The sequence below is a fragment of the Nesoenas mayeri genome, assembly GCF_963082525.1.
Source record: "Nesoenas mayeri genome assembly, chromosome: 2".
Taxonomy (NCBI): Eukaryota; Metazoa; Chordata; class Aves; order Columbiformes; family Columbidae; genus Nesoenas; species Nesoenas mayeri.
In genome coordinates this window covers 26,041,330-26,055,570 of record NC_137543.1, presented here as the reverse complement: position 1 = coordinate 26,055,570, position 14,241 = coordinate 26,041,330, and positions in this window count along the sequence as shown.

Below are 14,241 nucleotides of genomic sequence, written 5' to 3'. Positions count from 1 at the left end.
TGAAAATGTAGGTTTAAGAAATTCAAACAAACACACATATTTTGTCCCAACACAAGAACTTGAATTCAGATGTATGGGATTTGATCCTTTCCTGTGTTGTTTTTGTTTATCCCCAGTCAATTACCTAAGAATTTACAGGTGGGGATACTGCTTCCTGAGAACTGCATTGTCAGTTGTAAGGCTGAGTTACTTCTTTTTGTTGAAGTTATCACTGTTTCTTACATCTTTTAGACACACACAAAAAATTGTCTTTGGGTGAAAAGCTAAAGCTAGCACCTTCTTCTACCCTCTTACCTTCTTCTGGTGGCTCACACACTGAGTTGCTGTATCCCAGCTCATCCATGCACTTGGAAAGCATGTCCCCTTTGGAGGGACCACAAGAACCTCTCTTTGGCCTGATAAGCTGATCCTTCCTTTTCCCTAAGCTGCAAAACCTTTTCTCCCTCCTTTGATACACACAAGATCCTGCAGATCCCTCAGGCCTGCCCCAAATGTGCAAAGGTGCCCGGTGTGCAGGGATTGCCACAGAAGCGTGCATTAAGCTACCTGTTTATTGGGAGTTGTCAGGTTGCCTTGCACAACAGCCTCTGCTAGTTTAGGAATGAGACAGCAGCCGTGGGAAAGGAGCCTGCAGATGTCTCAGGGATGCACCAAACTACGGGGCAACCAGGTCTTTTGTTTGTTTATTCAAATAATTGACTCACTTCCAGCTTTCCTAATAACCGGAATACATTTTGATGGTAACATCATTTTACAAGCAATGAGCTGGTGTAATCTGTCATGTGGGCTCTTATGGGTTTTCCATATATGCAATTCCTTTGAATAATATCAATTTTTTCTGGTCTTTTCAAATATTAAAGTCTAGGAAGCAGAGATGAAAAAATACTGAACCACCCTCAAAACCCCATGAAAATAGGATCTCTTTAAAAATGCCAGAGATTTGAAAGAAAGTACCACTCACATTTTTGTATTTATATACATTCTGACAAAATCCCCGTGCTTGCTCTTATACCTTCAGTCAGTAATTGTTTGTTAACCAGACACATCTCTTGACAGATCTGTTAAAACAAGCCTATCTACAGTGAATACTGAAAAGCCACAATCAATAAACTAGTATATAATGATTACAAGCAATGTGTCTCACTTAGCACATAGGCCAAAAAAGAAGAACAAGCCTCTTCACCAATTGTGTTTGAAGTAGACTTATCTGAAATTAAGGGAGCACTTGTCCCACAAGGACCAGAGCCAGTTCCACTGAATGGAACCTGGGCATGACTGCCAGATTTCTTCATTGAAATCCCTCCTTAAAGCATACTTCTGACATTAAGCCATTAGAAAAAGATGACTGTTGCTTAAAAAGAAAAAAGAAAGCTACGCACCACCTGAGACCTGGTAGCCCCTTCTTTTTTCAGATCTGAACTGTGGTGTGTAATTTGGGGCCCAGACTTGCTCCTCACAGAAGCATGATGAAGCCTCGGATGAGAAACATCATGGGGCAGTTGCTATGGTTATAGATATGGTTACATTTCCTCCTTTCTGCTCCCTGGACACAGCTCATCTGTTTGTTTGTTTGTTTGTTTTAATTTATTTATTTTCTTTGTGGTGTTACTCATCACAAATTCCTCAGTTTTCCTACTTGTTCTAGTCCTGCACAGCACCATGATGGCCATTAGTGGTACTTAGTAACTCTGATCCCTGCTATTTTTCTCTGCAAGAGGCTATGATTAACAAAAGATTTTAAAACCAAGAAACTTCATATCCATTTTTCTAAAGTCTTATCAGCCCCCTAGAACAAGACAGGTGGGTGTAGCTTCTTGAAACACCTTCCCTTCTTCTCTCTTAAAAATTCCGCATGTGACAGCTTGATTCCACTGCACCACCCCCTTTTTACCTAATACAGTCCTTTTTATCTGCTTGCAATCATTATTTTATGCTGTTTTCTGATTAACTTTTACAATTTCACATGCTTTTGTAAAAAAGTGTCTTATTTCAAGTTCTTTTGTTGTTGTTGTTTTGGTTTTGGTTTGTTTTTGTTTTCCGTGTCTGCTATTTTATCTTCCAGGCACCTATTAGGTCAGCCTGATTTTCCCTTATTAAATCAAGCCAATATATTTAGACAGTGAATTTCCCAATAGCAAAGTCAACAAACAAGATCCGTAACTTATTACACAGTAGTAATTTCCAGCACATTAGCAGCCATGTTTTCCTGTGTATTTTGTTTAGAGCTAAATTCGCCCTTAGTGGATAATTAAAAACAGCCTTTTAGGTTGCAAACCTTTCAGCATACAATGTCCAACATAATAGATTACATGAGATCCTTGGGTGCTATTATACATGCATATTTTGAGTAAGTATCACAGGTCATGTCACCTCCTTCTGATGTAAGGCTCTCAAGACTTTTGGATAAAAGAAAATCTCTGACTTACAGTAAAAGACATGAAGAGGTTCCTGCCTCATTCACCTTCTCTCTCTTCAGGGTACTGCTGAATGACCACAGTTCACGGCCAAGGCCACCCATGTAAACTGGCTGCGATTTTAATTTTGCTTTATAGCAAGACTTGCATTTGTGGCAGTGCCGTATCTGCAGAGGAGCGGGCTAAGTGGCCCCTGACACAGGAGGAGCAGGCGTTGGGGAAGCAGGTGGGAGAAGCTCCTGCACCTGTCCCAGCATGAGCATCACCTGCCCGCTGGATCAGAGCATTGTGCTTGGCTTGTATGGAGATATGGGGGATGAAGCTTTACAGGTAAAATCCTGTGTGAGCCACTTTTCTTTACATCATCTGAATTGTTCTTATTTGACTTGCATTGTTGCCGTCAAAAAAACATGCTCTCCTCTCTTTGAAGATATTCAGCATTTTGGAGTAATTCCTCCTTCTTGCCTCTCAATAGCATCGTTGAAATTAAGAGCAGCAAAACAAAATTCCTGCCAGTTATGAAGAAACTTTTTCATTACTTCAAAGCAATAGATTTCCTGCCCGTGTTACAATCCTTTTTGCTGAAAGATGTGACTGTATTTCAGAGGAGTGAGTTATGTGGACTCAAGCGCTTTTTTTCACAAAAATTACAACTAGCCCTCCCCAGTGCTTTGCGAGCACTGACTACATTTTGTTGGGATTTTCAAGTGATCCACGTGCTCTCACGGTAGCTGCAAGCCCCTTTCTAGTAGATAAAGGGACACTTGCATCCTCTGACCTCAGGAGCGTCTCTTTATACCTTCACTTGTGCCTCCTGCAGTAGAGACAGTTCCACAATGCAAAATTTTTAGTAACAATATTGCTTTAACCTTTTCTGCTGCCATGCCCATGTTGGAGCCCTCGCCGTTGTGCTAGCAGAACTGTGTTAAGCCATGCTGGAAAACAGTGAGCCGTTCTTTAAAAATAGATATATTTTCAGGACTCTTTAAAATGCTGTATCAGCAGAAATGAGGAATGCTGGATCATTGAGGGCAGGGCTAAGGGAGGGTGATGAGACAGGAACACTGAAACTGGGTTTTGCCCCTAAAAACTTCACGCTATAAAACCATGAACAGAGATTTCTGCCAACAGTAATGACTCTTTGCAGCACTGCAAGCTGTCTTGCTGTTCATTCTGGCCCAGGCTTGAGCAGGATCTCCCTAGGAATAAGGATGGAGGAATGGGAAGGCATTGAAAGACCAACAGCATTCAAATGGTGCAAAACTGCTCACAGTACAGCTGACAAGATAGACACTTAGTCTATATCTTCCTGTTAAACTCATTGCCTCAAATGAAAAGCAACTGCAGGCCAAGACTTCATATTTTTTATGTAGAAAGGATTCCAGTTATAACTGGAATAAGTTATAACTCAGGTTAGCTTTGCAGTGAAATTAAGCCCAAAGAGCTTATAAACAGAAACCTTGATTGCAAAATCGATTTAAAACTGTGTAAAGGAGATCTGCTGGCACAATTCTATTTTATCAACGAAGACAGAACCCCGAAGGCCAACATTTCTAAGGCAATTAGTCCAAGGAAGAAACACCCCTTTTCAGTTAATGAACCATTTCATAAAGTACTTAATATTATTAACTTTCATTATAACTTTCCTAGGAAGTCATCACTCAGGTTACGTAGGGTTTGTATTATGAGTTCATATATTTCAGAAGTTTCCTCCTTTGCTCTTGTCACAAATTTACCTACATGATCCATTTTAAAACAGCCCCCACTTTAAGTTTGTGTTTCTCACTGCATATCAAGCTACAAGAGGAGAACTCTTCACCATATGTGCCAAAATCCGTTGTTGTTTCAGCCTAGTGGGTTTTATTACTTTCATTTAAAGTTCAATTGAATAAGACCATAAATTGAGCAAAGCAGTGCTGAAAACAGAAGTTGCAAGAGGGTTTGTGAAGACGCAAACTTAGATACAAAGCTAAGAAGCAGGGAAGCTAGGCACGATCTGTCTAAATGCTTGAGACTACCTTCCTTCTACCTCAAAATCATGCCTGACCTGAAACATAACCACACAGCAGAACAAAAATAATTTTAAAATATCAAAAGAAAAAACTCCCATGGCAGTTCCACCTTTTTGATGACTTTTATTCTTATGGCTTTTCTACTCTTTATGTAGATTCTTATCAGCATTGAATAGTCTGCTACAGCAAACTGTGGTACATCAGAGTAGAGATTGCAATGCAGAAAATAAAATATTAATGATGATGATTAAGGTCTTCCTGGGATTCCCATATGTACTCTTATTATCACTGCTGCCATCATTTAACTGCTGAACTCTCCATGCTGTGCTCATTGATGCTTCTGCAACTGAATCAGGTAGGATGTTAAGCTGAAGAAATTTCTGGAATTGAGTGTGAATCTAAATTGCTCCTCCTTCATAAAATCATTCTGAAAGGACTTTGGAGTCCCAAAATCCCAAAAGAAAACCTCTTCTAAGATACCAAAAGAGGAAGACAGCTGCATTTCTCAATAAGAAACCCCTTGACAATGACAAGCAGAAAGGAGTGACCACATGAATATTTCCTGTGCTGAGGTACCACAGCTTTTGCGGGGGTGTTGCAAGGTGACTTGTGTAACTTGTGGGTAGTCTGGCCGGCACCTCATCGTGGAGATGCCATTTGATAACGGCCTAACCCAGTTAAGCCAACATAATGGCAAGATGCCTTTGAAAGCCCTTCCCCAACTGCACCCTCCTCTGCATTTCTGAGCCGGGCCTGGTGCTCTTTGGAGCCACAGCTGGTCAGAGCAGAGGGCTCAGATGGCAGAAAAGTAAGCCTGCAAAAAAGCAATGAGTTTTATGTCAGTTTGTCTTTCTACACTGAATTATTTACTGTTCAATGTACAACCCTGCGAAAGAGCTTGCAGGAAGCATGGCTGGCAGGCAGGAGGGGGAGTGTGATTTCTCCTTTCAGCTGTAAGTTTGACTTAGCTGAATCATAAACCTGCAGCTGGAGTTTCCCCAAGACACTGACTTTGGCAGTGAAGCTTTCTAGAGAAGTGCCAGCCCTGATCCATGCCCAGCCGCTTGCTCCCACCCTTGTGCTGAAGTTCATAGCCTCCTCAGATGGGACCATGCAACCATCCTCTATAGGGCTAAACTATAAATTGTGCTGTGGCCAAAGATGCATAACTTCTCATGCAACAGCAGGAGTGATGAGCCACGGTGTAAGACCAGGAGTCAGTAGCTGGAGGTCAAGGGCAGGAACCTCTTTAACCAGGGTGGTTGCTGGAACCGGTCTCTCATGAAACTACAGTTGGAGGGATCTCAGTGGATCACATTCTTTGAACTCATTGGCACCTGCAGCTCCTTTGTGCTTATTAATCAATGAAAATGAAAATGCTCTGTGTGGCAGCTACATTAGTGGATTCAGTTTTCTCCACAGAAAATATTCTGCTCGGGAAACAAATTAACACATAGCTACTACAGCATAGCATTGTGGCCTTGTACGTCACACCACGGTTGTATATCATTAAGTCTTGCAGTGTAGACAGGCATCACAGAGAGGACCCTGACACAATTGCAGTACAGTTACTAGGGCTTACTGCTGCCACAGATCTCCTTTGCAGAGCACAGCCACGCAGATCTGCTTAGTGAAGCCTCATTAGTTAGTGTTACAGCCTTTCAAAATCAATTGCTTTAATCATGATTTAGGAGCAGAGATGCAGTTTCTTCCATGCTGACAATAAACCATAGTTTATGTTGGGGAAAAAACACCTGTAAGCGTGCCTATATTTAGACTTGGGCCAAAGTGCCTGAAGGTGTGGTCTTCACAGGCAATCTCAGTTTGTGTGCAGAGAAGCCTCCAAAAGAGGTGGGATCCTGATGCAACTGTATGACTTGCAGAACTGGTGTCTGAGGCAAGGACCAGTCACCATAAAGAGCTGTCTCTGTTGAGGCTGGTGTAAGAGGCAAGTGAGCCTTTTGGATCTTTCCTGTTAAGAAAACTTCATAAAATATTTTACTTGTAAAACAGTTTCTGCTTGGAGAGTGTGGCAAAGTTCAAACTAATTATTCACTATATTGAGTGAACTCTTTCTCCCATCCTTAGATGTTTGAATTGTCCAGCACACAATGAATGCCTTCTCTGTATTACTACAGCCAAGACAAAATGTGTAATGGATTTTGGCAGATTTCCTCCCACCCCTGCCCATATCTAAAGGAGACTAATATCACTGTTAAAAAAAATATGAAGAACTTCACGCAGATTCTCATTCTGCTTGTAAGGCAAACACAAGTATGATGGAAAGTGTTTTCTTTCTGAACTGATTTGTTGCATGTATATTGCTGTTTGAAGCAACAGAGAAGCCATTGTATTGTAAAAGTGTCAGTCTTCAAGTTGAATTTGTACTTGCAGTTATCTGATTATATAAAAGGAGATGCTGAAGAACTGTAGAAGTCCCTAATATTTACTCAGCAAAAAGGCTGAATCCACTACATACTTTTCTAGCCATGCACATGTGCGTGGTTTTTTGTATGTCACTTAATGTGTGCTGCATTTTATAGTACAGTTTGTGTCATTCATATCTTTAATTTATTGTATGATTTCCTGAGTATGCAACAATCCCAAAATAAGTGCCATTTTGTGGGCAGCAAAGCATTTGAGTGCGGCTCACCACCTCCAACGTGTCAGCTAAATCTATTGCACCACTACTAATGGCATATTCAGAAGAACTCTTACTCTGCTATTGAAATTCTTCTAAGACTGTATTTAACTTTAGCAAACGTTTCCCACGTGTCTTTGAGTGGCAGTCCATCTTTTGATGTTTATATTTGCCATCTGGAGATGTCAGCTTTGTTCTACTGAAGAACTATGAAATGATGTAAGTAAATCTCAAGAACTAGAAAAGAACATTTTTTAAAGGTTTACAAACAAATGTACCCATAATCACTATAGAAAAAAATGAAAGTTTTTTCCTGTGTAATGGTATGAACATTTTTGGGAAGTCACTCCACTATCTGAATTTTCTTTCAATCCTATTGCTACAGATAACCCAAAAGAAATTGAAACCAAATTCTGTAAGAGAACGAATATGTAATATAGTTTTTAGCTTATTCATTTTATGCATGTGATCCTATGCTCAGTATGATTAGGCTCACAATTCTTCCAGTACTCCTTATAATGAGGCAGATTTCATTATTTTTGTGGCTTTTCCACACAACTTTTGTGAAAAATATTTGAACAAAGGATGATGTACAAATAAAATAGAAAAAATTCCTGGGTTCCTTGGACAGGCAGATGTGAGATATGCATTTATCTTACGGCTGTTGCCATTACTGTTCATACTTGCAATAATTTGAATGCAGAATTTGTATTTCTTTGTACTCAGCTACAACTCAGATAAGCATCAGAAGAGATTAAATATAACCACGTAAAGGACGTAACCTCCCATTATGCTGCAGTAGGTTTGTTTTGCCACCAGCTACTGCAGGATAACCACTAACACAAAGTTCAGATCTTGGCAGGTAAAATGCTTCCAGTTGAACTTCATAATTTACATAAGGTGGAATATCTGGAGCTATAGCCACATTAAATAGAATTAGGTTCAACCAGTGGTTGTAAACCACAGAACAATTAAATCTCAATCCCTAGAAATGTGTTCATGTTCTTTCCAGTTATTTATGCTGTTGAGATCGGCAGGGCCATTTACACTACTCAGAAATGATCCACATTCATCTCTGTTTATATCACCAAGAGAGGCATTGACATCTGCCCTTAGCAATTCTCTCTCTACTCTTTGCTCTTTGTAAGATGAGCTGAGCTTCAATGTCATGTTAAGATTTACTGGTAGCGGTCTGCTTCGAGTTGTTTTCTGGTCACCAGTAGTTTCTTTGGATTCCCTGTTCTCTTTGCTGTTCGCTAGTGCCACTGTGGGAGTTGGGCTTGTCAGAGTTATTTTATACATCATTAGCTCAGCAGTGCCCGGGACGATTACTTTCCCATAGAAAAGTAATTCTTTCTCGGAAGATGCACATAAATCTTGGCTGTTGAGACAGTGACTTTTGTGAATTTCCTTGAAAGCTGAATATTCAGGACTTCTTCGCTGCCTCACGTCTCTTGCCGTCACTTAAACTCCTGCCAAAGAACACTACGGAATCAGCAGCACCGTGCACCACGTCTTCCAACCTTTGAGACCGCCGGCTTTGTTATCTTAATGGCCTCGTACGCAAGTCTTATTTACTTATTTTATATGATTTCAAGTTCATTTCCTTTAATGATCAGAAGTTGGTGGTGTGGTTTAGCCCTGGAAAGGAATGCTCCTGCAGCCCCGCTGCATTACGGAGCATAACCAGGGCAGAGGCCAGCTGGGCGGCAGCCAGCGCCTGGCTCCGGCGTCTGCAGGCTGAGAAGCTCCAAGGTGAAACGTAATTGGACACACTCGAAAACTAGAGGCCATAAATAGACTAAAACAAATAAATGCATTCAGAAAACCAAGGGCTGCAAGAGCTGGGCTTTTTCAAAACACTCTTCCTTTTTTTTTTTTTTTTTTACAAAGTCATAATTCAATTTGTGTGGTAATATAAGTTCCAGCTCTCAGCGCTGCCCCTTCTGCAGCTTGACACGTGCTGGCTTTTCTGTCCTACTCCTTATGGTATAGTTTGCTGAAAGGCTCAAGTACATTGCTGTTAGAGTCCATGAGTTTGGCTGGTGGAGTCAGGACAGAGCTTTTCTCCAGGTGTATTTGGGGTGAGTCAGTGGCCAGCTCCTGGCATTCCTGCACTGGGGAGCTCATTTTCAGAACCTGAGAGCTGCTCTGTCATAGAAACCTGTGAGGGCTCAGGTCATCCAGCACTGCCCCTATGTTTCTCCAAAGTTAAGGTTTGATTTGTAGAATAATTTCCCCAAAGTCCTGTTCTGTTCCTGCTTTGCAGGAGGTCTGATAACTGCAGCAGTGCCTGCTGTTGACCGGGAACCCAGACTTACAGGGAGACAGGTATGTTACAACAGCAGCAAAGCTGTCAGCCATCCCTCCACACCTCAGACACTTCAGTGCCGAGGTGGGCCCACATACCTGATAATATTTGTTAGCGCAGAACTCCATTAACCAAGCTGTCAGACTGACTCAAAACATTTTCCCTTCAATTTTTATCTTTATGTTCTCCTACTTGTCCACCTTTCCTATTTCCCTGATGAGCTCTGTCCATCGTTATCAAGAGCAGCACTTTCTGGAGTAGTCTGGAAGAATCTTAGTGATTCCCCTGCTTGCCATTATTTACATTTTATTTTAATTAAAACACAATTTATTTCAATCTTCCTGCACTGTAGCAATATCAGTGAAACAATGTGTGTCCCACGCAGATAATGGAGAATGGTTCCCCCTGTTATTAATCCATGTTATTTGTTAAATTCCAGTAGTGTTTGCTTTATTTAATGGCTGCACAAATTGCTGGGGGAGGCTGCAGACTTATTAAAGCTTATCTCCCTTGGGCCTAATTCTCTTCTGTTTTGGTTTCTTGTTAGCCACTTATCCTTGTGCAAAGTGTACATCAAATGTTAGGAGGAGCTTATATTTGAGATTCGACAGTATTTTACCTGCATCTACAGAAACCTATAGTGACCCAAAAGTCATGCCGGCAATACCGTACTTCTGGTCGAAGATGTCTTTTGGTGTATTCCTGCTTGCAGGGGTCACTGGAATGCTTGTAGCACAGAGAAATGCTGATGACCCTTTCAGGTGTACACCAGCCCTGAAGGACTAGAGAAGTCATGATGGAGAATCAAAATTCTTACTGGCAGTGACCAAGCCAATAAGACCTAGACCAACACTTCCACAAGCACTTCAGAGAAGTTTATGCATGTAAAGGACTTCTTAGACTGAGATTTTGAAGGAGACACAGAGTCCCTTGGTGGAATTGTCCAGGGAGTCAGCACACATCCTAGCCAGTGGGTTCCTACTGTGATCTTTTTGTGATGGAGACAGGTCTCAGGCCACAGCTCCGCTGAGGAACACACCAAGGCACAATTAATTACAGGTATTCCTTTCTCTGACATTTGTCTCTGCCCCTGCCAGTGCTCCACAGGCTGCCCCTTTGCTATGTCAACTTAAAAAAGTGAGCCAGGAGGAAAAATGTGCTGAGTTTTCAAAGCTGGACTAGTTTCTCAGTCAGTCCCACAGAGAGCTGGGTTGGCTTCCCCAATGGGGTGGTGCATTGTGATTTTGAGACTGGGGATTTGTGGTCAGGATGGATGGAGGAGGGCTCTGTGGTTTTGCTGCACATCTTATTGGTGGTTACATTCCAGATATGGGAATATATTCTAACTGGAGCAGATTTACTGGGGCACTCAGGAGACAATGGCTGTTTTGCAGTTGGTGTGTAAGAGTGAATTATCATATAACATGCATGGGAACTATGGAATTAAATATCAAAATGTAGAAGAGCCTCTGTTTATCCTTACAAACACACTCTAAAGTATTACTTCACAAGAGGCAGCAAGAAAGAAGCCAGAGCAAAAGGAAAAACTAGAATCAATCACAACTGTCAATTAGCAAGTGATGCAGTGCATCAAAAGCACAGAGACTTTATGAAAGCCAGCTATGCAGTGCAGTCATTTATGCTTAGTACTGGCTTGTAACTACTGCTATATGTAAAAGGATAGCAAATAATTAACATAAAACTGGTTAGTTATTACTTGGGCCTGGAGCCAAACCATGTTATAGCTGATTTACCATAAAGGCTTATCTGCATTCGCGCAGTTGCCACCCTTGCTCTGGTAGCAGAGCCTTTCAGTTGTGGTAACAACTGCAGAAGCCCTTGTTCGATCAGGCAGGGGCATTTTTACTGCCATGTGGCCTAATCTGGTTGTGCAGTCATGTGTGCATAGCACAGCGTATGGATGTATGTTTTACAGCTTTTCCTTAGAAGTGGGTTTAATATGCATGCCAACAGTCTGCATATAAATACCATTTCCATGGAATGATTTCAGGATATAGGAAAGACAGATTTCGAGGCTTGTTATCATGCTACTGTGATGGGCTTTAAAAAGGAAACATTTTTCCTAGCATGTTATAAATATCGCATTGTGCCATTACAAGCACAAGCTAGGAAACTATCACAGCTACACATAGAAAGGTAACTATGCAGTGATATGAAATCTCTTGCTCACTTTTGTTTTCCTAATGGAGAGCTGCAAGAAGGAAAACCTGCTAATGTCCAGATATTTTCTCACCCTTTTTAAAAACCAGAATTGCTTGTTGTTTATTTTAGAAACTGGGGCTTTGTTTACAGTGTGTTCTGTGCTGTGAAGCATAAGGAAATACAGGCAGTCCCTGCTTGAGAAGGCTCCGTTCTCACTCACTACTTTAAGGCTACATATTCAGAAGGGGACCCAGATTCACATTTGGGTGACCAATCCAACGCATGCACGTCTGTCAGAGGACTCGGGCATTTAAAAACATAAGACTCTAAAAGCAAGCAAGGAGTTAAGCAATAAACCGTATCAGGTAGCCTGTTTATTACCATATGGCTATTTCCACTGCTGTTCTCCATAAAGTTGTGCCAGCACTTTCATTTTAAACACTGTTTTTCATTAGTTTATATAACACAGCTGTAAATATTTTTCCAAGCTGAAACTCAGCATTCAAATCATGAGGGAGAAACTAGGAGAAAAACCCACCCCTGGCTATGGAATGATATGAAAGTAAAACTTCTGGGAGTGTTGCAAGGGACAGGTATGTTCAACTCAATAAAGCTTTGGATTAACAAGTGGAGGATGAACATAGCAACCTCAGAAGAAGTCGTCTGCAAGGTAGCAGTCCTGGAAAAGGCCAGGGAATGGGCCCATGTGTTGAATCTTGAACTGGAATAGAAGAGTTCAATAAACAAAATACCAGTATGGTGATGCTGAAGGAATATAATTAGTCACCACGTTCCTGAATTCTGCTCTCTGGTGTTTCCATTGTAAACATGGATTGTCCCCATTAAGCATGGGGAGACCTGTGGATATGAACATTTGTCCTTGTATAAGTAATAGTGATCAAGGATCTGACGACTAAGGTTGAAATAATACAAGACAGATGAGCCATTTAACAGTCCAGCAGAAAACTATCCTCTTCCTTTCCCAAGCAGCCTAATTTTCTGCCAGGTTAGAGAGCTCCATCAGTTCAGTGGTGCATTTCACAAATGCTAGAGCCAATGCAAATGAAACGGCCAGAGCAAAGACCCTCTTTGCAGCGCCTGTTGATGTAGCTCAGCCCCTTTTCATAGATGGCCTGGGAGCATCTTCCAAGTGGGACAGCTTCTTGGTAGCAGCCGCTTCTCCTGGCCCCTCCTGGACCTTGTGCCACTTCTCCATCGGGCTGGCCCAGCTGTTTGTGCAGCCAGATGGTGAACTGCACCAGGGAACATATATAGCTGTGCTGGGTTATTTCCTAAGGCAGTTTACTGCATGTTTACACAAAGAGTCGGTCTGATCCAACTCGGGAGGCTGTAGGGAGGCACCAGCGAGCAGCTGAACAGCAACTGCTCCAGTCAGTCCAAAGCAGTACTGACACCAGAAGCCAAACCACAGACTCAGGTTATTACAGTTCTTTCAGTTGCCTTCAGTGAACAATAAGTAGTCACCCTATTCTAACCCCAAATCTTGGTGAATGAAATCAGTGAGGATTTTTTTTCCCATTACTTCAATGGAATTTGATTTAGTGTAAAAAACTCACCTGGCTTTTGACATTGTTTATGAAGCTCCCATCTGAGGGCATTTGGAGCAGGTACTTGCAGGCTGTTCGGGCAGCAACACATAGAGTTTTTCCCATTTTCTGGTTTATTCACAAGCTTTATGTGATTATTGATGTTCTATGGGAACAGATATTGGTCTCTGCTCTCACTGAGGATGACGTAAAATGATATTAAAGTAACTCCCTTCAACCTGGACCAAAGGAAAACAAAAAACAAAAAACCAAACCAACCAACCAAACAAACAAACAAAACCCCAAACAAAAACAACAAACAAACAAACAAAACAAAAACAACAACAAAAAACCAACAAAACACAAAAGCAAAACCAAAACAAAACAACAACAACACACAAAAAAAACCACCAAAAAAAACACAAACCCAAAACCAAAAACCCAAACTGTGGCTGATAGAGGCTTCTGTGAACACAGGCTGGGAAAAGAGTGCTGGAGCATTCACCCTCCTCTTCCCTGTGCTTGTCCACATCCTCTGTGCTTGTGTAGCTGTAACAGTTGTGCAATGAAAGTCCAGTGCTGGCTCCCCTAAAAGCCATCATAGACTTGCCTATCTGGGTAGGTCAGTACCTCCTTTAAAACCCTACTTGCATTAAACCAGACTGGAGAACAACTCTCTAAAAACCACTGGAGGAGTTCCAGCACCTGGGGATTAAGGTAACAGGCCCTTTAGGCATGTAGCTCATGTTTACAGCAGGATTACTAAAACCTCATTTTTGTTTTGTTTTGGATCTAGGTGTCCAATATCCAGTGTCAGTATCGAAGTTTTGGCCAGCAACTCCCTAGGCATGGCAATACCAAATGATAATTCCTGCTTGAACCTGTGAGGGTTTGGCTCTTTGGAAGGAGCTTTCAGCAACTCTAGAAAAAAATCAGAGGAAACAACTTGATGTCTCTGGGAGAAAGATTTGTTTCTCAGTCCCTCCATTTGAAAAACAGTTATAATTACACCTAACCTCTCAGAAAAGCTGTGAAGCATAATTAGTGCAGGCAAAATCCATCAGTGTGCACATGGTGAAGACTGTTGCCCTGGCAAGGGAAGGAAGAGGTGGCCCAATAACTCTGAGGTGAGTCAGTGATGTTACCTAATCCA